Genomic DNA, 24396 nt, shown 5'->3' with positions numbered 1-24396 from the left:
CAAAAGAATTTCCTCATCCCCTTTTCTATGATCCTTGTTATCTTTTCTAGAATTTTCAAACATGAAATTGAGAAGAGTGGAGTGGCTGAGATAACTAATTTCAACATAATAATTCTACCTGTCAATGTCAACACTTACTCTTTCAGGCTTCCATTCTAACCAAACAACTTTCAGTTAGTTTATTCCACATATTTGATTTATTAACTCTTGCAAACAATAGTACCCTGGTCTTTGCAATTTCTCTCTGAACTTCCATTTGAGTATTGAGACAATAGAACTTTGACTTATTCTAGTTTATTGCTTGCCCATATATTCTATAGTATTTTTCCAAGGTAGATTGGTTTACTATTATATATGGTGAAAATGGGTGATGAAAACAACAATATTGAAAGACTAACAAATATCCAACCACAAAACCCTAGCCTAACAATGAAAAGCATCCACCATACACCAATGAAGATACCTAAGATCATGAAAATCAACAACAATAAAGCAAGATATACCATTCACATGTCAAGTAGGGTTTCAATCTCCATTGTCTCCTATCTCCATTGATCTTGTTTGATATATTTTCTCTCAGATTTTATGTGTGCACAAGAACTCAACAAAAAACAGATTATGGTTAATATCTTGATCACAAGAAGGCTTGATTGCATAAGAGATTGATTATGTCATTAGGGTTGATAATGAAGCAGAGTATCCTCTTATATATGAGAACATTGTAAGAAATGGAGGGATAAGATTAAGAGTTGTAAAGATAAATGGTCGGCTAGGATTAAAGGGTAGGTAGAGGAAATAATTAAATGATAAAGGGGGTAGGTAAGAGAGAATTAAGAGATGAATGGCATGTGTCATAGGTAGAAATGGCTAATGAATTAATTAAATAAATAAAGATTTATTTAATTAATAGAAGAGAGGGGATAATTATTTAAAAAAATAAAATATTTATTTAATTAGGAAGGGAAAATTTAAATAAATAAAAATATCTATTTAAATGAGAAAAGGGCTAGAAAAGGCTAAATGAATTAATTAATATGACAATTTTAGGTGTCTACATTTTGCTCCTCTTTGAGACAATGCAGCTTGTCTTGTTGGCTCAAAGAAGATAAGATGAGCTAATACAAAGTTTCCCCAAGATGGGAATGATGCCCCGTCGAGACATTCGATGGAAAAACTAAAAGGGGTTGCAAACAATCTCTCAATAAGAAATAAAGAAAGACTAGAAAGGACTGACAAGATTGGGTGACAAGCTCATGTAAGAAAAGGAGACTGACAGGACAGACTAGGGTTAAGTAACTTATAGGATAGGGCAGAAGGAAAAACATCCTCATTTGCATCCACACACCTAAGAGATCAGAGTGCAAAGAAAAATCTTAGAGTAGCCAGAGCAGCCAGTAACAATGGATAGAGTTCATAGGTTCGATCGAGTTCAACGATATCAGAGACCAAACAACATGGGTGAGTCGGTAAGTACTTCGAAGCCTCTTTGTACATTTATGCATTTATTGTTGTCATTAATGCACTTTAGGTTATATAAACAAAAACACAGAATCGGTAAAAGGTCATGTAAACGCATCTAGGTCAATAGTGAATGTGTTTGTGTAGGATAGGTGCATCTATGTTTGATATGGTTGCATATACACATGCAATTGCGTCTAGGTGTAGGTTGTGGCGCATCTATGCCAAGAAGGAACATTTGTGTCAAGGGGGCGCATTTGTCTAATACAAGTGTGTATGTGTAGAACAATACCATGTTTGTAATGTATAGGCACGTCTAGGGAAGGAAACCATGTTTAGGTTGGTTAAAACCACGTCTGCGTTGCAAACATGTGTTTTTGTCTAAGTAGGCTCAAATCGACAGTTTTGTGATGAATATACGTTGTTGATTGGATAAGTTGCTGAGAGGATGCACTCAGGTAGGGCCTCTCACTAACTCATTTGACAACAAAATACGATGAAATTTTTTGACGAAAAATGTATAATTATATGTATCATCAGATACTTGTGAAATTTTTAATTTTTAAAACATTTATGCCCGACATTGGTCGGAATTTCGACAATCCATATTTTTGTCGAAATATTGACAAATATTTTTTTAATAAATAAAACTGATCTCGATGATTATTTTAATTCCCATTTAAAAAACTTCTAGCCATTAATGGGTTGTGCAAAGAATCCCATCCATTAGATTGTTTTAATCTCCACTGTTGGATCTTAGGGCTTCAATGAAAACCCTAGCATCTATTATGATGGAAATAAAGAAATTTCTAATCCTATTCTCTCATTCAAACATTTTCTCAAGCTCTCTAACCCCAACCTCCTCCATGGAAGCCATTGCTGCAAGTTTCTCAAGTGTGGCCTACTTCAAAGAAGCCATGAAGATCTAGAAGATTCTCCCAATGCATTCTTGCTTGCTTATTCCTTTTAATCAAGATTTTCATTTTTTTCCTCTCTTGTTTCATGACAACCCTAGATCTAACTGTATTTTATGCTCTTTTTTTTACAGATTTGGATGAGAGAAGAGGAGGAATGATGGCCATTTGCATTCTCAAGGGTTCCAAACCTCATCTTTTGTTTTCCTAGAGAGATCTAATACATTTTTCCTTGTTTATTCTGTAGATATCGTAGATGTGGATTGAAAAATAGTGGCAACCATGCAAATTTTACAGGGTTTCAAACCCCATTTATGTGTTTTTAGAAAATCGAAAAAATTTAATATGTTTTATTTATTTATTTATTTAAAATATTTATTAATTTAGTGGATTTTATTTGGGAGATAAGGGTTTGGAACTCCCCCTCCCCCATTTTGGCCCTACCGTGAGGTGTTGCGACCCCCATGGAGGTTGCAGTCCCCATGGTTGTGGGTGTTGCGGCCCCCATGGAGGACACAACCCCCATGGTCGTGGTTCTTGCGGCCCATGGAGGACGCAACTCCCACTATTGTGGGTTGTTGCATGGTGGTCGTGGAGGGTGACCACCGTGTAGTGGACCACCAGCGGTGGTAACACCGTACGGTGGACACTGGTGGTGGTAACCATTGTCGTGCGGTGGCACCTACAACTACAAAGCCCGCACAGTCCTGCGCAGTGCCGCACAACCCGGAACAGTCCTGCACCACGTAGCCCACGCAAAGGAAGAAAAAGAGGCTAACGGGAAAAAAAAAGATGCAGCCGCAGAACCACGCAGTCGCTTCGTCGTTAGTGGTCACTGTATGGTTGAACTACGTTGGGCGTGCGAAAGGAGGACCGTACGATATGCACAGTTGAGCATGTTGTCCGTACGCTGGAGGTGTGTCCGTACGGTAAGAAGGGTGTCGACCGCACGGGAAGGTGGCCGCACGATTGGAGGTGTCAGTGTTGTTGTTGACCGTATGGGGAGGTTGTAAAAAAAAATGACGACGACCTGATTGAAAAATGATTCGATGACATCTGGAGCCTGGACACTGAAAATATTGGAGTGTAGAAGAAAGGTTTTGACATCATAAAATATCATAGAAATGATGCGCGCCATGGACTTTCGTGGGGTTCTAAAGGTTGTAAATTGGTGTTGGCGGTGGGGGCGATGCCCCTGGACCCCGCGAGGGGCGCTGCCCCTCGACCCCGCTGGGGCACTGCCCCAGACCCCACGAGGGGCACTGCCCCTCGACCCCGTTGGGGCGCTGCCCCAGACCCCGCGGGGGCGCTGCCCCTCGACCCCCAGTTTATTTTTGAGCTACAGAATACCACAGGAAGTGTTGTGGTTGTCCGTACAGTGAGAAAGAAGCTTGCAACTAAGCATTGGCGGGGAGGCCTTAAGCCGTAGAGGGAGACGGATTTGGAGGTTGTGAACAAATAGAGTTTGGGGGAAGGCATTGCAGGTCTACGCAACACTAGGGAGCTATTTAGTTTAGTTATCAACTCGTAGTCTTTGTGCCAGCGGGTTGTGGCCACCTCCAGGCAGGAATGGTATGCTTTGAGGAACTTGGAGTATGTCCTGGCTGGACGTGCGATTGCCTTGGTGGATGCACAAAGGGCTCGGGAGGAGCTGACCACCACGTTGGAGGCAGTACTAGCGTGAGACTTAGTTCAGCGTACCCAGGAGTTGGATACGAAGAGGGCAACGCGGGTGGCTATCGAGGACAAATTGGCTAGGGAGACAGTATCATTTGAGTAGCAGTTGGTGGAGGCTAAGACTGAAACGCATGTTTTGCAGACAAGTTTGGTTTAGGCACAGGAGGACTTGGATGTCAAAAGAAGCAATAATGGTGAAATCCGCACTTGAGCATAGGATGGTAGCAGAAAAGGGTTTTTAAGCGAGGACGCAGCAGGTGTATAAGTTACGGGCTCAACTGGCGTCAGTAGTTCTGTTTAATGTCATCACTATTTTGTATTAAGTCATCTGGAGACGACTTCTTTTCTTTTGGGGGGGATGATGTTGGCGGTAATATTGTACACGGAAATAAAACTAGTTAATTAAGTTGTAATCATGTTGGTTAGTTGGCAACCGAGGGGTGGTAGTTGCGGTGCGACGGTTGGCGCTCGCACCCCCTCGGCAGCTTTATATACTTCGGAATGTAACTTGTGGACAACAACAATGAGGAATGGAATAACATCTCTTATAATGCATCTAATATCTATGGCATTAGTATTCTGCATTACGTGTTTTATCTATGTGCTTTAAGTTATTCACCTAAGAGGGTAAACATTGCGGCCCCAAGGAGGTCACAGCCCCCATGATAGTGGGTGTTGCAGCCCCTTCGGGTTGCAGGCCCACGACCTCCCAATTTTTTATATTTTTATTTTTTATTTTTTAATGTATATTATTATATATATTATAATATATATATATATATATATAAATATATATATTTATATATATTATAATATATAAATATATATTATAATAAATAATATATTTGTTATAATATATATACACACAATAACAAGATCAAAATAATTATTTTTTATTTGCAAGTAAAAGAAAAAACAAGTCATTTTGATCTTGTTATTGTGTGTGTATATACATATAATTTATCTATGAGTTTGACAATATAAACATCCATATGGATATCATTACTTTATATTCAACCAATTTGTTTTTCCTCAAAAATTAATAATAGTGGGTATTTAAGTAGCAATATCATCATGCCCATTTAATTAAATATGAATTTAACCAACATTCCATATGTAGATGACACGACAGACTAGGGTTAAGTAACTTATAGGATAGGGCAGAAGGAAAAACATCCTCATTTGCATCCACACACCTAAGATATCAGAGGGCAAAGAAAAATCTTATAGTAGCCAGAGCAGCCAATAACAATGGATAGAGTTCACAGGTTCGATCGAGTCCGACGATATCAGAGACCCGACAACATGGGTGAGTCGGTAAGTACTTTGAAGCCTCTTTGAATGTTTATGCATTTATTGTTGTCATTAATGCACTTTAGGTCATATAAACAAAAACACAGAATCGGTAAAAGGTCATGTAAACGCATCTAGGTTAGTAGTGAATGCGTTTGTGTAGGATACATGCATCTATGTTTGATATGGTCGCATATACACATGCAATTGCGTCTAGGTGTAGGTTGTGGTGCATCTATGCCAAGAACGAACGTCTGTGTCAAGGGGGCGTGTTTGTCTAATACAAGTGCATATGTGTAGAACAATGCCATGTTTGTGATGTATAGGCGCGTCTAGGGAAGGAAACCATGTTTAGGTTGGTTAAAACCACGTCTGCGTTGCAAAAATGTGTTTTTGTCTAAGTAGGCTCAAATCGACAATTTTGTGATGAACATACGTTGTTGATTGGATAAGTTGCTGAGAGGATACACTCAAGTAGGGCCTCTCACTAACTCATTTGACTACAAAATACGATGAAATTTTTTGATGAAAAATGCATAATTAGATGTATCGTCAGATACTTGTGAAATTTTTAATTTTTAAAACATTTATGCTCGACATTGGTCGGAATTTTGACAATCCATATTTTTGTCGAAATATTGACAAATATTTTTTTAATAAATAAAACTGATCTCGATGATTATTTTAATTCCCATTTAAAAAACTTCCAACCACTAATGGGTTGTGCAAAGAATCCCATCCATTAGATTGTTTTAATCTCCACCGTTGGATCTTAGGGCTTCAATGAAAACCCTAGCATCTATTATGATGGAAAGAAAGAAATTTCTAACCCTATTCTCTCATTCGGACATTTTCTCAAGCTCTCTAACCCCAGCCTCCTCCATGGAAGCCATTGTTGCAAGTTTCTCAAGTGTGGCCTACTTCAAAGAAGCCATGAAGATCTAGAAGATTCTCCCAATGCGTTTTTGCTTGCTTATTCCTTTTAATCAAGATTTTCATTTTTTTCCTCTCTTGTTTCATGACAACCCTAGATCTAACTATATTTTATACTCTTTTTTTTTACAGATCTGGATGAGAGAAGAGGAGGAATGACGGCCATTTGCATTCTCAAGGGTTCCAAACCTCATCTTTTGTTTTCCTAGAGAGATCTAATACATTTTTCCTTGTTTTATTCTGCAAATATCGTAGATGTGGATTGAAAAATAGTGGCAACCATGCAAATTTTACAGGGTTTCAAACCCCATTTATGTGTTTTCAAAAAATCAAAAAAATTTAATATGTTTTATTTATTTATATATTTAAAATATTTATTAATTTAGTGGATTTTATTTGGGAGATAAGGGTTTGGAACTCCCCCTCCCCCGTTTTGGCCTTACCGTGAGGTGTTGTGACCCCCATGGAGGTTGCAGTCCCCAAGGTTGTGGGTGTTGCGGTCCCCATGGAGGACACAAGCCCCATGGTCGTGGTTCTTGCGGCCCATGGAGGACGCAACCCCCACTATTGTGGGTGTTGCGGCCCATGGAGCACACAACCCCCATGGTCGTGGTTGTTGCAGCCCATGGAGGGTGACCCATGGAACCCATAGACCCCACTATTATGGGTGTTGCGGCCCCAAGGAGGTCGCAGCCCCCATGATAGTGGGTGTTGCGGCCCCTTCGGGTTGCAGGCCCACGACCTCCCAATTTTTTATCTTTTTATTTTTTATTTTTTAATGTATATTATTATATATATTATAATATATAAATATATATTTAAATATATATATTTATATATATTATAATATATAAATATATATTATAATAAATAATATATTTGTTATAATATATATACACACAATAACAAGATCAAAATAATTATTTTTTATTTGCAAGTAAAAGAAAAAACAAGTCATTTTGATCTTGTTATTGTGTGTGTATATACATATAATTTATCTATGAGTTTGACAATATAAACATCCATATGGATATAACTACTTTATATTCAACCAATTTGTTTTTTCTCAAAAATTAATAATAGTGGGTATTTAAGTAGCAATATCACCGTGCCCATTTAATTAAATATGAATTTAACCAACATTTCATATCTAGATGACACGACAGACTAGGGTTAAGTAACTTATAGGATAGGGCAGAAGGAAAAACATCCTCATTTGCATCCACACACCTAAGAGATCAGAGTGCAAAGAAAAATCTTAAAGTAGCCAGAGCAGCCAGTAACAATGGATAGAGTTCACAGGTTCGATTGAGTCCGATGATATCAGAGACCCGACAACATGGGTGAGTCGGCAAGTACTTTGAAGCCTCTTTGTACATTTATGCATTTATTGTTGTCATTAATGCACTTTAGGTTATATAAACAAAAACACAGAATCGATAAAAGGTCATGTAAACGCATCTAGGTCAGTAGTGAATGCGTTTGTGTAGGATAGGTGCATCTATGTTTGATATGGTCGCATATACACATGCAATTGCGTCTAGGTGTAGGTTGTGGCGCATCTATGCCAAGAAAGAACGTCTGTGTCAAGGGGGCATGTTTGTCTAATACAAGTGCGTATGTATAGAACAATGCCATGTTTGTGATGTATAGGCGCGTCTAGGGAAGGAAACCATGTTTAGGCTGGTTAGAACCACATCTGCGTTGCAAAAATGTGTTTTTGTCTAAGTAGGCTCAAATTGACAGTTTTGTGATTGGATAAGTTGCTGAGAGGATAAACTCAAGTGGGGCCTCTCACTAGCTCATTTGACTGCAAAATACGATGAAAATGTTTGACGAAAAATGCATAATTATATGTATCATCAGATACTTGTGAAATTTTTATTTTTTAAAACATTTATGCCTGACATTGGTCAGAATTTCGACAATCCATATTTTTGTCGAAATATTGACAAATATTTTTTTAATAAATAAAACTGATCTCGATGATTATTTTAATTCCCATTTAAAAAACTTCCAGCCACTAATGGGTTGTGCAAAGAATCCCATCCATTAGATTGTTTTAATCTCCACCGTTGGATCTTAGGGCTTCAATGAAAACCCTAGCATCTATTATGATGGAAAGAAAGAAATTTCTAACCCTATTCTCTCATTCAAACATTTTCTCAAGCTCTCTAACCCCAGCCTCCTCCATGGAAGCCATTGTTGCAAGTTTCTCAAGTGTGGCCTACTTCAAAGAAGCCATGAAGATCTAGAAGATTCTCCCAATGCGTTCTTGCTTGCTTATTCTTTTTAATCAAGATTTTCATTTTTTTCCTCTCTTGTTTCATGACAACCCTAGATCTAACTGTATTTTATGCTCTTTTTTTTATAGGTTTGGATGAGAGAAGAGGAGGAATGATGGCCATTTGCATTCTCAAGGGTTCCAAACCTCATCTTTTGTTTTCCTAGAGAGATCTAATACATTTTTCCTTGTTTTATTCTACAGATATCGTAGATGTGGATTGAAAAATAGTGGCAACCATGCAAATTTTATAGGGTTTCAAACCCCATTTATGTGTTTTCAAGAAATCGAAAAAATTTAATATGTTTTATTTATTTATTTATTTATTTATTTAAAATATTTATTAATTTAGTGGATTTTATTTGGGAGATAAGGGTTTGGAACTCCCCCTCCCCCATTTTGGCCCTACCGTGAGGTGTTGCGACTCCCATGGAGGTTGCAGTCCCCATGGTTGTGGGTGTTGTGGCCCCCATGGAGGACACAACCCCCATGGTCGTGGTTCTTGCGGCCCATGGAGGACGCAACCCCCACTATTGTGGGTGTTGTGGCCCATGGAGCACACAACCCCCATAGTCGTGGTTGTTGCAGCCCATGGAGGGCGACCCATGGAACCCATAGACCCCACTATCATGGGTGTTGCGGCCCCAAGGAGGTCGCAGCCCCCATGATAGTGGGTGTTGCGGCCCCTTCGGGTTGCAGGCCCATGACCTCCCAATTTTTTATCTTTTTATTTTTTATTTTTTAATGTATATTATTATATATATATTATAATATATAAATATATATATAAATATATATATTTATATATATTATAATAAATAATATATTTATTATAATATATATACACACAATAACAAGATCAAAATAATTATTTTTTATTTGCAAGTAAAAGAAAAAACAAGTCATTTTGATCTTGTTATTGTGTGTGTGTATATACATATAATTTATCTATGAGTTTGACAATATAAACATCCATATGGATATAATTACTTTATATTCAACCAATTTGTTTTTCCTCAAAAATTAATAATAGTGGGTATTTAAGTAGCAATATCACCATGCCCATTTAATTAAATATGAATTTAACCAACATTTCATATCTAGATGACATCCAAACTTATGAATAACATTCCCTTAACTATTTTGATACAAATGACTAAATATACTACCAATGGATGGAAATCGGTGAATAACAATGACTTAATATACTACCAATTGACGACAATAAATGATTACAATGACTAAATAAATGACTACCATGATCAAATAAATGACCAATTAACAATAATCAATGACTAAATATCAATCAAAACAACCAATAAATGACCAAAATGGTTCGTCAAAATTTTAACGAAATTTAGGTTCGTCATTTTTCCAACGAAATTTTTGTGACGACATTTGTAAGGGTGTTTCTTTGGTAATCCGACAAAAGTTTGTAGATATTTCAACAAACATTCACCGGAAATTGGTACCAAATCCAGTAGTGTCTAGGAAGACAAATTGAGAGATAGGTTAGAATTGACAATTTTGTGATAAACATACATTGCCAATTGGATAAGTTGTTGAGAGGATACATTCAAGCAGGGCCTCTAAATAGGATCAAGTGCAATGTGATGAGCATATACACTAGGATGCAGTGCCATGTGATAGACATAAGCACTAGGATAGAAGTAGCACTATGTGATGAACATGAGTACCTTTACGATTAACACGATTGATTTAATTGGATGCAGGAGTACTTTCCCTAGATTGAGTCACAGGAGAGATTCCTTGTGACACAGAGGTTATGACCAGAGTTGACCTTTGAGGAGCCATCTATTGTCGAGGCTATGGGATTGAGACACATCATGTATCTACTTAAGATTCAAGAAACCACAGGATTACTGACTGCTCTAGCAGAGAGATGGTGCTCTGAGACTTGTTCATTTCATTTTCTGACTGGCAAGATGTCAGTCACTTTAGAGGATGTTTATCAGATACTACGGATATTGATCCACGGGGAGCTCATGGCTTATGACAGAGAGGGGGAGAGGGATGCATTGAGACGAGTATTTGTTGACCCAGAGTTGGAGATGAGATGAGGACATATTAGCTAGGAGGTTATGCTTTCTACTAGCCGCATACTACCGGTAGTGGTCAGAGGATTGTTTAGTGGTTACCTTTGTCCAGACAGGGTGACATAGGGTATGGCTATTGGCTAGGGGAGGACTCTAGAGACACTGGTGATAGAGAACACTAGGTATGCATTTACCTCAGCCAGCCCCATCTATATTCTAATTTTTTTCTGCAAAGATTTTGCCAAAATGGTCTTTGCTCCATTCCTTCAACTTTCCTTTGATAAACTATAACTTTTTAGCTACCACGACTGCTTTTGTTCCAAACACTTGAGGTACCCTAGACCACCATTATTCAATTATCTCCTTCAATTTTTCATCTCTCAACTACATCTTTTCAAACTTAAATGGATATCTTAATGTGACCGAGTCACTTTGAAGGAAAAATGATAGGGGGTAGTGGTCCAATATAGAGTAAGGGAGGATCATTTCTTCCCACAATACTTGGATATCATTCCAATTCTCTGAGAGAAAGAAACAATCTAATTCCTGAGATATGCTCCTATTACCATGGTGCAGTCACAGATAGGAGGATCCCCAAAGGGGAAGTCCGGTCCGTGTAGTAAGATCAAAACAATACTAAAACGACACAAGAGAGGGAGAGAATGCCAAATCAGGTGTGGATCAATTCATTGATTCAAACGCAATTGTCGGTAATACGCAGCTTACATGTAGGCAACTGCCTTATTACAAAGATACATCCATATGCATCAATTTGGAAACCAAAGTCAGATTACAATTACAATCTCTTGTTCTATATCTTGAATCTAAAAACTACTAGTATCCAAAAATCAAATACATCATTATATAGCATTCGAAAACATCTGGTTCGGCCAAAAAAGTTCACATTCCCCAAGAAAAGAGAATGAAATGTGAAGATAGGTTGGCCCAAAGATGAGATGAAAATCCTTTGAAAAAGAATCATGAGGATTCATAGACCAACAAGAGGGTCAACCAAGCATAAAAGATCATCCCACACATGATAAGTCAGCTTCACAAATCAAGAAATCGCTTTGCAAGATCTGGGAACACCACCTAGTCGTTTAAGCTCAAGCATCCGGAGAAATGGAAAAACAAAATGTTAGCCAATCCGAGAGTGATAACTTTCCAGAAAGAGATCTGAATGAAACATAGATCCATAACAAGAAAGATGAACAAGAATCAAGTTCAAATCCATCTCCGCAAGAGAAATGATCAATGCCAAGGTATCCGATAACTCTAAAAAAAAAATTGCTGAAAAGAACAAATAAACTGAAAGGAAATATTTTTGGGTGATGCAAGATTGCCAAGACCTAGAGATGCTCTTGCATCAGTCATTTGGGGTTAATGAAAAGTGAGTCCCTCACTTTGCAGGGGCTAGAGGAAAACCAAGACGGTCTACCTATGCCTGAGAAATCCAAGAAGAATCCTCAAGTGGTCTGCCTTTCCACTTCACAAGATACTCTCTGTATTGCTTGTTGTGTGTGCTCTTGTTGATTCTACAATCCAAAACTTCTTCAATCTCATCTAGTTTCTTCTCAAGAAAATGCTTCAATTCCAGTTCACTATCATTGAGTTCTACCTCATGATACTGATAAAGATCTGCAATGTTGAAAATAGGTGATATGTCCAAGGTGTCTGGTAGCTCCACTTCATATGTATTACCTAATCAAATTTCCTCAAGACCTTACACAGTCCAAACTTATTCATCCTCAACTTATTATAGGTGCCAACAAGAAATCTCCCCTTCCTCTGATATATCATCACTTCATCACCAACTTCAAATTCCTTATGTCTTCTTTTCTCATCTGCCTTATCCTTATATTTTTGGTTCATATCTTCCAATTGTCGCTTTACCTCTGAATGTAATGTCTCCATATGATCTGCAAATGTTTATGCTTCTCCACTCCTCTTAGCTTTATTCTGGTAACTATCTCATCTGCCTTATCCTTAAATTTTTGGTTCATTATGAAACTCCCTTAGGATTCATTCTGGTAACTATCTCAAATGGTGTTTTCCCTATACTGTGGTTTACTAAATTATTATATGCAAATTCTATCTGCGCTAATATCAAATCCCAACTTCTAGGTTTATCTCCACTCAAGCATCTCAGCAAATTTCCCAAACTTTGGTTCACAACCTCGGTCTGTCCATCTGTTTGTGGGTGAAACGTAGAACCAAACTTTAAATCTATCTTCATCTTCTTCCAAAGTGTCCTCCAAAAGTAACCAGCAAACTTAGTATCTCTGTTTGAAACAATGCTCTTCGATAACCCATGCAATCTCACAACTTCTTTGAAAAATAGATCTACTACATGAACTCTATTTATTGTCTTCTTACAAGGTATAGAATGTGTCATCTTTGAAAATTTGTCCACCACCACAAATATAGAATTATTTCCTCTCTAAGTCTTCGATAATCCCAATATAAAATCCATGCTTATATCTTCGCAAGGTCTCTCTGGTACTGTCAAAGGTTTATATAATATGGTATTCTGACTATTTCCTTTTGTAACTTGACAAATTTTGCAACTCTGAACAAATTTCCTAACATCCTTATAAATTTGAGGCCAAAAGTAATTCCCACTCACCAAAGTCACTGTCTTATCAATCCCAAAATATCCTACCAATCCTCCACTATGATTATCCTTGATCAAATTGTCCCTCATAGAACTCTGGGGTATACACAATTGATTTCTTTTTAAACAATATTTTATCCTAAATGAAATAATCCAACCAATTACTTCGATCTGCAACAACAGGTTCAGCACAAGCTCTCCAAGGACTTGCAAAATCAGGGTCTTCCGCATACAGGGTCTTCAATTCATTAAATCCCAATACTGCAACTCTCATCTCTATTGTCAAATTTATTATTCTACTCAAGGCATCAACAACCTTATTTGACTTCCCACTCCGGTGTTTCAAAACAAAAGTGTAACTCTGCATAAACTCAACCCATCTCATATGCCTCTAATTCAACTTACTCTGACTGCTCAAATACTATAAAGCCTGATGATCCGTGTACAACACAAACTCCTTAGCCAACAAATAGTGTATCTACTTCTTCAAGGCTTGAATTATGGCATAGAACTCTTGATCATATACTGAATACCTTCTTCTTGCATCATTCAACTTCTCACTAAAATATGCTATAGGTCTTCCTTCCAAGGTCAACACAGCTCCAATTGCACTTCCACTAGCATCACAATCCACTCGAAAGACTTTACTGAAATCTGGTAAGGCTAACATAGGTTTCTCACTGGCACCTTTAGGCAACTTTCCATGAATACTACTATAGGATTACAAAAAAATTATGGAGGGAACAACGCAAGCAGTGGGAAATTCGAAAACGGGAAATGGAGGGAACAGCGAGGCTGGATCCTCATGTTCTGATTCCACTGCAGCTCAAGGACAAGCGATGGATGATGAGGACGGGAGATAGGATGGGGACCCACGGCTATGAGACCCTCCTCCTGACTGCAAAAAGATGAAAGATTCCCAAGAATCAAGCCCCGAGGCCGTGAAAGTTGACTCAGAAAAGATCAAGGAGGTGCAAGCTTCCAAACCCTGGAGTAGTCTTTTTGCAAGGAAAGCAACTGGAAAACCGATTGGTAAATCGTCTTTCCCTTTTGTGAAAGATATATCTGATAATAAAATGGGTAAACTTTCTATTGATATTCCTGTTTTGGTTATCGATCATAGTATCTCTTTAATGACGTTTCCTCTGGTGGGGAAGTTTGTTGGACCTCGACCCAATATTGAGGATGTTAGGTCTTTTGTAAAGAGAAAATGGAGAATGAAAGGTTAGGTTGATGTCTCTGCCCTGTCCAGAGGTTTTTTTGTTTTCTCATTCTCTTGTGGGGAAGATATGGAAGCAACATTAAGCGGTGGCCCTTGGATGTTTGGTAAATCTTCTTTATCTATTAGAAAATGGTCTCCTAACATGGAACTCAATGACTCTTTCTTTGAATCTGCTCTGATTTCGGTTAGGCTGCTAGGATTGCCAATGGAATATTGGGTGGAGGATGTTTTCTCAGGAATTGCTAACTCCTTTAGGGAGCTTGTTGCGATAGATCCAATGACAACAGCTCGCAAAAGATTGGTTTATGCGTGCATTTGTGTCAACATTTCCCAGAAGATGGACCTTCCTAGCACTATTTATATAAGCTCCAAACTTGGATTATGGGAATAGACAATAGAGTTTGAATCACTCCCCTTTGTGTGCTTTTCTTGCAAAAAAGCTAGTCATTGGGCAAAGGCTTGCCCCAACAACCCTAAAAAACCTGTGATGGTAAACATCCACAAACAAGTTTGGAAAGAAAAGAATAATAATAAAGAAGGTAACGAGTTGGAAGGAAAAAGCGGAAGCTCTATTAATATATCAAAACCATTAGAAGGAGATAGAAATGACCTTCCTAAGAATCCCCTTTTGAAGGAGAATAAAAAGAATGAAATCGGGGATTTTGAGATCAAAATAGTCAACACTTTTGAGGCTCTACAGACACAGGAGAAGGTGAATGAAATCAATGAAGAGATACTTGAAGATGGTGAGAATGAGAATATCACCGATTCTCATCATGGGGTCCTTCAAGCTTCTATATCAAAAATAGATGAACAGTGCCTAGATGAAATTGAAGGACATGAAATTAAACTTGGAAGGAGCAACAAGTTTGGATCACCTTAGGTAAATCTAAATGCGTTATTCCAGAATATTGGAGTTGATACACCCACATCATCCTAGAAAAGAGGAGAACTATGGAGTAATATGCAAGACGAGCCTAGAAAGGAACAAGAAGAAAACATAACAGGAAATGGAAAGAAAATAAAAACTAAGAAGGCAGGAGGACTTAATGGGGTGAAAACCAGGACCAGGTCCAAGGCTGATTTTGGTGCTTCAAAATCCCCACCGGGACGTAAAACTATGAAATGGCATAGGGACCAGGAGAGAAAGAAAAACATAGCTGATGGAAGGAAGTGAACTATAAAGGAATCCTGCCCTCAGGTTTCCAAATGAAGGTAATATCATGGAATATTAGAGGCCTAAATGGTCTCAATAAACATGATATATTACGGAACCTTATTCGAGATCAAAATCTGGATATTATCCTAGTTTAGAAAACCAAAATGAGTAAAGAGAAAGTGGAGAACATAAATTTCTTTAAAAATGGAGGGGTATGTGGCAGCAGCTCTAATAGAGCATCTGGGGGGGTAGCGATTTTCTGGAACAAGAAAACCATCTCTGGAGAAATGATTGATGAAGATGGCAACATAATATCCCTGAAAGTTAAAAGCATCTGTGAAGGAAAGGAATGTGTTATTACTAATATCTATGCCCCTAATTCCAAATATGCTAGAAGCAAATTTTGGGATAAAATTTAGCAAAAAAGAAAATCTTTCCCTACAAATAGCTGGGTTGTGATGGGAGATTTCAATACTCCTCTGCAAGGCATTGATAAATATGGGGGAACTCAAGCACAACCGGATAATAGATTTGACTTGATGGACTTTATCAATTTCAATGCTCTCATTGATATGGATCTCAATGGGGCATCCTATACATGGTCTAACCGAAGGGATGGTGAAGACCTCATTCAGGTAAGACTTGATAGATCCCTTATCACTAATGATTCGATTCTTTCTCATAGATGCTTCCTGTCTGTTATCAATAGAATTGGTTTGGATCATTATCCCATTACTTTTGTTGCTGAGAATTTTAAGAATAATTAGAGGTTCCCTTTTCGGTTTGAAAAGATGTGGATTTCCCACCCTAATCTTGAAAAATCTATTGCCAAATGGTGGAATATTGATGTGAATGGAACTGCCATGTATAAAGTTGCCAAAAAACTTAAAAATATCAAAGTCAACATTAAGATATGGAACAAGAAGGTATTTGGTGATATTTTTTATTCAAAGAAAAAGCTAAAGGAGGATCTAGATCAGATCCAAAATTCAATACAGAAAGATGGCTATAAAAAGTATTCCAAAGCCATGGAAGATGATGTTTTAGTCAAACTCCACAACATTATTTCTAGGGAGGAAATCTATTGGAGGCAGAGATCTAGGGCAATTTGGCTGGAGGCTGAGGATAGAAACACTAAATTTTTCCACATGACTTCTTTAAAACATAAAGTTGCGAACAAAATTTCCAGATTAATTGTTGAGGACAAAACTCTTCTTAATAAGGATGAAATCAGGGATGAAGTTGTCAGTTTCTTCAATCAGTGCCTCACAAGGAATAAGGACATTGATTATACCCAACAACATAATTTGGTTAATATCATTCCCAAGATTATTAATCCTTTTCAGAATAAGGCCCTCTCTACTATCCCGTCTGCTGGAGAAATTGAAAAAGTTGTCTTTTCATTTCAAGGGGATAAAGCTCCTGGTCCTGATGGCTTCCCTATGTTTTTCTTCCAGGAATTCTAGCATATTGTGGGAGAAGACACGGTTAATGCGGTTAAAGAATTTTTTGGCTCTAGAAGAATCCTTAAAGAACTCAACTCCACATTTATAGCCCTAATTCCTAAAGTTGTTGAGGCGGATTCAATGGGAAAATTTAGGCCAATAAGTCTATGTAACTCTTTCTATAAGATCATTTCCAAAGTTTTGACCACTAGAATTTTGGTTGTTCTCCCCTTCATCATCTCTGAGGAGCAGAAAGGTTTTGTTCTTGGCAGGCAGATTTTGGACTCTATCATTCTTGTTCATGAGAATATTCATTCCCTCAATGCTGCTAAAAAAGAAGGATTTTTGATAAAGTTTGATCTGGCGAAGGCTTATGATAGAGTGGATTGGCATGTTCATTTCAGAATCATGGAGCCTTTTGGATTTGACGAGAAGATAACCAAAATTATTAGAGAGTTGATCACCACTCCAATGTTTTCTATTCTGATTAATGGATCTCCTACGAAATTCTTTAAATTGTCAAGGGGGCTCAGACAAGGAGATCCCATATCTCCTATTCTTTTCACCATTTTGGCTGAGAGCATGAGCAGATTGATATACAATTTGAAAGTGAATAAAATCATCAAAGGTCTTCAACCTTCCTCTGCTAATGTTTTTTGTTCTCATCAATAGTTTGTTGATGATACTATCCTCATGGGATATTCCTCTGTTGGGGAAGCTGAGGCCTTCAAAACTACTCTTAATTCTTATGATTTGGCTACTGGTCAACAAGTCAATTGGGACAAATCGACTATATACTTCACGAACACTTTGGTCATAAGACAACAGAGAATTGCTAAAATTATTGGTTGCAAGGTGGACATGCTCCCTTCCACCTACCTGGGTCTTCCCTTGGGCTTAATTCCCCCAAAGTCCTTTTGGAATATTCTTATTGATAAACTCAACAAAAAACTTGTTGGGTAGAAAGGTTCTATTTTATCTCAGGCTGGGAAGTTGCAGCTCCTTCAAGCTACACTCCAGAACCTCCCTGTTTATGCCCTCAGCTTATTTGGTATCCCACCTAAATTTGCTAAAGTATTGGAAAGAATCCATAAGAGATTTCTATGGTCAGGAGTTGAAGAAAAAAGGAGGATATCCTTGGTTGCTTGGGATAGAGTTTGTAAACCAAAGAACAAAGGAGGGTTGGGGATTAAAGCTCTAAAAACCTTTAATAAAGCTCTCCTGGAAAAACAACTATGGAGAGCTTATGATACCAAGAAAGATTGGAATCAAATCTGGTTTGACAAATATATTCAGAATCAGCCTATCCAGGGGGTCCTTAATTCTGAAGACATCCCTGTTGGGTCCTTCATTTGGAATAGTATTATCAAATCCATAAAAGTGGCCAAAGCTGGAGCTGGATGGGTCCTTGGAAAAGGCAACAAAATAAGGTTTTGGGAGGATCCTTGGATGAAGAATGAAGCTCTTTTTGATCAAGGCAACATTCAATTTATTGAGGAATGTAAAAGGAGGTTTGGATTTATGGTGTGTGACTACTGGAAGGAGAATAAATGGGTGAGGCTTGATGTTATACATTTTGGATTTTCCCTGCTCCAGAAGGAGTTGCTGTCCTTTTCTCTTAACAAAGACTATGATGATCTTTTTCTCTAGAAAAGTAATCCTAGAGGTGAATTTATGGTTGCTTCTACCTAAAAAACACTTTTTCTCAGACCAGTGATCCCATTTGCAACAACATTCTGATCCTTAAAGTCAATATGTTCTTTTGGCTTGCTACTCACAATAGGACCCTTACTATTGACAATTTGGTCTGAAGAGGTTTTAAATTCCCTAATAGGTGCGAGCTATGCCAGAAAGAGGAAGAATCAGATGATCATCTTTTTTTTCACTGCTCATTTACCTGGGAAATTTGGAGTAAGTTGTGGGAGAAATGGAAAGTAGATTGGGTTATGAACAAGAGTATCAACTATATTATCTGGCAATGGAACTTCCCTGCCAAATGCCATCTTATCAAGAACCTTTGGTCCTTGACCCTCCCCATGACTTGCTGGGGTATTTGGAAAGAGAGAAATAACATAATATTTAGGGAAGCTAAGTGCACCTCTCAGGTGGTCTTTGAAAATATTTGCAGGGCTATAAAAGAGAACATTAATATTCCTCATAAGAATAATAAGCAATGGTTTGTTACTGATATGAATGAAATGGAAAAAGGTATCCTCATTGAATGGAACCTAATACACAAAGTCTGCAGATCTGACAATAATAATAGAAGAGATAATATTGTTTGGCACTTTCCTGATCATGATTGGATAAAGGTGAATTTTGATGAAGCAGCTAAAGGCAACCTTGGGAAGTCTGGTGGTGGAGGAGTTATTAGAAATGCTCAAGGAGTCTGCATTGCATCTTTTGCTTCTCCTTTTGGGGTCCAAAATAATCATGTGGCCGAAGCTCTGGCCATGCTAAAAAGCCTCTAGCTTGCTCAAGGATTTAAATTTAAAAAAATTTGGCTAGAAAGGGACTCCCTAAATATCATCCAAGCCCTCAAAGGTACAAGCTCTGTCTCATGGAATATTACTAACTTAGTTGAAAGTGCTAAAAAATTGTTAAACAACTATGTTAGTATTAGCATAACTCATACTCTAAGAGAAGGCAATAAGGTAGCAGATATCTTAGCTAATGAAGGGGTCAATTTAGAGGATGATGTTAAATATATTGGAGAAACTCATTGTAAAAGGGATGTTAGAGAGCAATTATTTTGGAGGTAGATTAACTATCAATTAATGATTGCCTTTTGGTATCATTTCTACGATTATATGTGTGAGGAAGTTTATAATAATAAATGTTGGGGTTTTGCGGCCATAAACATAAGCTTCAAAACTACGAAAGAGACTCTGTTCTGTAACTCCAGAATTTTATACAATAATTTGGGGTTACACCTGCAGACTATGAATTACAGCTTTGGGTACTTCTACTTGTTGTTCAAAATGGGTGGTAATTTAAACAGGAATGAGCCCCCAGGATGCAAAAACTGGAAGAGTGAATGAAAAGTCTGGAGAAGGCTTCACAGACATGGCTTTACTGACTATATGGAAAAGCTTCATGGAAGCAAAAATTCGGTGTCATATGGTTTTGCTAGAGGCTGGAATAACAACAGAGTCACCTTGTTCGAGGAGATATGGCAAATTGATGAGAATCTGGTTGTAGAGGTCACGGGTCTTCAAAAGGAGGGTACTAAATTCTATAGAGATTGGAAGTATGTAGCCGAAGCGTTCAAAAACTTCCTGAAATTGGAGGATGAGAAGGGCAAGCTTGTTAAGAAAGACAACATCTCCTACTACATTCCCCAGCAGGTAAAGCCCTTTTGGCAAAACGTTTTAAGGGTTTTAATGGAGTTTCTCACTGTTGACAGAAGATTTACTAAAATCTATAACTATCACTTTGCAATTCTTAACCACTTCCGTCATGGGGCTAAAATATCATTGCCTTATTACTTAGCGTCCTCTTTGAATGAGAGTCTAGCTGATCACGCTAAAAAGCCTAATTCTTACCCTATAACCCATCAGGGGATCATATTGCTCATTTATGAATATCGGAAGGATAAGGATAGGGCTACCAAAGATGATCCCCTAATCACCAATGCACATATCTCTGAGAGTTGCAAAGATTCTGATTTGGATGAGGGTCAGCCTAATGCCCCTACCCACAAAAAAAGGAGAGCTAATATAGGTAATGTGGAAACGGAGGTGCACTATGATGTGGAGGAGGAAAAGGGGAAGGATATTGAAACAAAAATGGAGAGTGAGAAGGATGAGAACGTTGGTGAAGAGGAAGAAGGGGGTAACTCTGAAAACCCTCACTCTAACCCTATGGTCTCGGACAGTAGGAATGTCGCTCTGAACTCTAAGGAGGAAGACAACCCTAACTCTGTGGGCACTGAACAAGGTAGGGATTCTGTGAATACTATTTTAAATACTTCCCATAACTGTACTCTAGAATCCTTCAACTTCCAGAAATGGGTTGTTGACAACATTACTAGTATGCAAAGTAAACAGAGGGATCTGGAAAATAAGATAAATAAGTTGATTAAGGATACAAATTCTGGGAAAAAGAATGAGGAGACGGAAACCAGTGAATCTGAGGAGGAAATCGAGATGAAGGATTGGTTGGAAAAAGACCTGATTAAAGGGGATTTGAAACACCTGGAGGATGTTATCAGAATTTTGAAAGATCAGGCTGCGGAGGATAAAGACAACATCAACACCCGGGTTGCCCACACTGAGAAGGCTCTAAAAAGTTTCATGAACCACAATCTTCAGGTCCTAAAAGTTTCATCATAGAACATGAATGCACGGTGGATCACTTGGAGAGGAAAAACCAGGATAAGAATTCAGTAATCATTGAAGATGTACCAACTTCCAGCTCCACCCATGAGTTTTCCAGGTGAAGGACTAGGCAGAACACTACTGGGATGGAGACCAAAATGAAAGATATCCAGTTGAGACAGGAGAGCAATGATCTGAGGGAAGCGGCCAAGGCGATGATGCTTTTGGTTCAAAATGTTGAGGAGTCTATTAAAGTTTTCAATTGATTTATAATGCTGAGTTTGGGAGGCCAACTTCTTGTTGGCTCCTTGCTGTCCTTTTGTCCTAGCTGCTAGTGTTTGTGCTAGTCTTTTGCAGTTGTTTTGTCTTGTCTCTTTCACGCTCATCTTTCGTAATGTAATCGGGTTTCGGGTCCCTTAAAACCTGTTTTTTCTTAATAAAAAACATAGGTTTCTTAATCACCTTTTGCTTCAACAATTCAAAACTCCAGTTTTCTCCAGTTGTCCACTTAAAATCCTTTCAGTCTCTCCTCATTGTCTGAGTCATAGGGCTACAAATTGCACTGAAATTTTTGATGAACTTCTGATAGAAACTAGCCAGTTCATGAAATGATCTTACCTCTCCAATAGTCTCCAGTTTAGGCCACTCAACAATTGCTTTCACTTTCTCAGAGTCCATCTTCAATCCATCCACAGATATCACAAAACCCAAGTATACAATCTCTTCCTTCAGATTAATCAACCACATCTCTTCTCTTAGTCTCTGCAAAACTTTCTCACATGCAACAAATGTTCCTCCTTTGTCTTACTAAAAAATTAGAATGTCATCAAAATATACAATTAAAAACTTACCCAATAATTTCTTCAATACCTCATTCATCAACCTCATAAAATTACTCGGTGCATTAGTCAACCCAAAGGGAATTACCAACCACTCATACAATCATTCATTTGTCTTAAATGTTGTCTTCCATTCATCACCTTCTCTAATTCTAATTTGATGATATCCACTCTTCAAATCAATCTTTGTGAAATATCTAGCTCCACGAAAAGAGTCCTTTATGTCATCCATCCTTAGCAAAGGAAATATGTACTTCACTGTAATTCAGTTTATTTCTCTTGAATCGGTACACATCCTCCATTCTCCATTCTTCTTCATTGCCACCACAACAAGTACTGCACAAGGGCTCAAACTTTCTCTTATCAAACCTTTCCTCAACAACTCCTACACTTGCCTATTCAACTCTTCATTCTCTGTCGGTGTCATCTAGTGTGTTGCCTTATTAGGCAGACTAGCTCTGGCAATCAAATCCATGCAATGACTTATACTTCTCATAGGGGGTAATCCATTAGGTACATTATCTAAAATGATGTCTTCATATTTTGTCAACAATTATTTTATCGCCTCTGGTTGTTCTTCCTTCGGTTTCAAATTAGGTTTGTTAGGTATCAGTGCATAACACATATTTTCATTCTTCAACCCATCTAGAAACTTTCTTCCATCGACCAAAAATATTCTAACACTCGTGCATATCTCACTTCTCAGGGATTCCTCCAAAGGCAATAAATTTTGCTTCTTCCCATTTTCAATAATATTATAGATATTCCTTCTCCCATCATGCATAGCCTGTCTATTATACTGCCAAGGCCTTCCCAATAAAACATGGAAAACATCCATAGGCATAATATCACATAGAACTTCCTCATAGTATTCTCCTATCTTCAACTTAACCAAACATTTCTCACTTACCAAGATCTTATGATCATCCTGAATCCATGCTATCTGGTAGGGTTAGGGTGTTTCAACCTTTGCAACTATAGCTTATCCACCATCTCCTATGAGGCCAAATTATTTGAATTGCCACTATCAATAATAACCTTACAACACTTACCTTCCACCTTACATCTTGTCCAAAACAAATTCTTCCTTTGCAACAGTTCCTCATTTGTCTCAATCTGGCATAGGGTTCTTCTTATCATCAAAGCTTCACCATCCTCTAGTTTGTTCAATGATCCGGTAGGTTATTCTTCTTCAAAAGTGGTTCTTCCACCATTCTCAGTCCTCTTATTCCCTTGTCTGCATTCAAAGGCTCAGTGTCCTTCTCCACCATACTTGAAACAAGTTCCAGTAAACTTTCTCTTATCATCTCTCTTAAAACCCTCATTCTGGTAACCACCTTGTCCACCATTCTAGTAGTAATTTCCTTCATTCCTCCGGTTTGAATTTTCATCACTCTTATCTTCCGCCTTGCCTTTATTCTATTCTGAAAAGGATCTGCCACCTCCAGTTAAGGATCTACCTCTCTAAAATATTCCACCTCTTCCCCTTTGTCTCTGCTCATGCCTCTTATTCAATCTTTCTTCAACTTTTAGGGCATACTGATAAGGTTCTTCCACACTCTGTAATTTCACCATACTAATCTCATCTTGTATAGACATTCTTAAACCATTAGTATACCTCGCAATCTACTCAACTTCATCTTCAGCATGTATGGATCTGATATTCAACTTATATAACTCATCGGTGTACTCCTTCACACTAGATTCTTTCTGCTTTAGATTTTGTAAACTTCAGAATAAATGGACTTGATAATCCACTGGCAAAAACTTTGCCTTCAAATTACTCACCATCCAATCCCAAGATTTAATGTTTTCCTTTCCTTTCCTCTATCTATCAGTTTGCAAATGTTCCCACCACAAGGAAGCATGTCCCTTCAACTTTGTGCAAGTAAATTTCACCTTCTTCTCTTCACCGATACCTTCAAAATCAAAGTATTTATCCATCTCAGTAATCCATTGTATCAAATCATCTGAATCCAACTTACCACTATACTCTGGTGGGCTAAAGTGCAGTTTAATGTTCACATTTGTCAAAACTCTAATCAATCTTTCATCATCTTGTGCCAACTCCGGTTGACCTCCATTTTCTAGTTCAGCATTTTGTTCTTCTTATTCATCACTTACATCCTCAATATGTCGATCTCTTCTCTATGCGGTCTCAACAACATCCAATCAAGTTGTA

Source organism: Cryptomeria japonica, chromosome 11 (genome assembly GCF_030272615.1).
Source record: "Cryptomeria japonica chromosome 11, Sugi_1.0, whole genome shotgun sequence".
NCBI classification, from domain to species: Eukaryota; Viridiplantae; Streptophyta; class Pinopsida; order Cupressales; family Cupressaceae; genus Cryptomeria; species Cryptomeria japonica.
The sequence above is the reverse complement of the archived record's forward strand: the minus strand, read 5'-3'. Positions refer to the sequence as shown.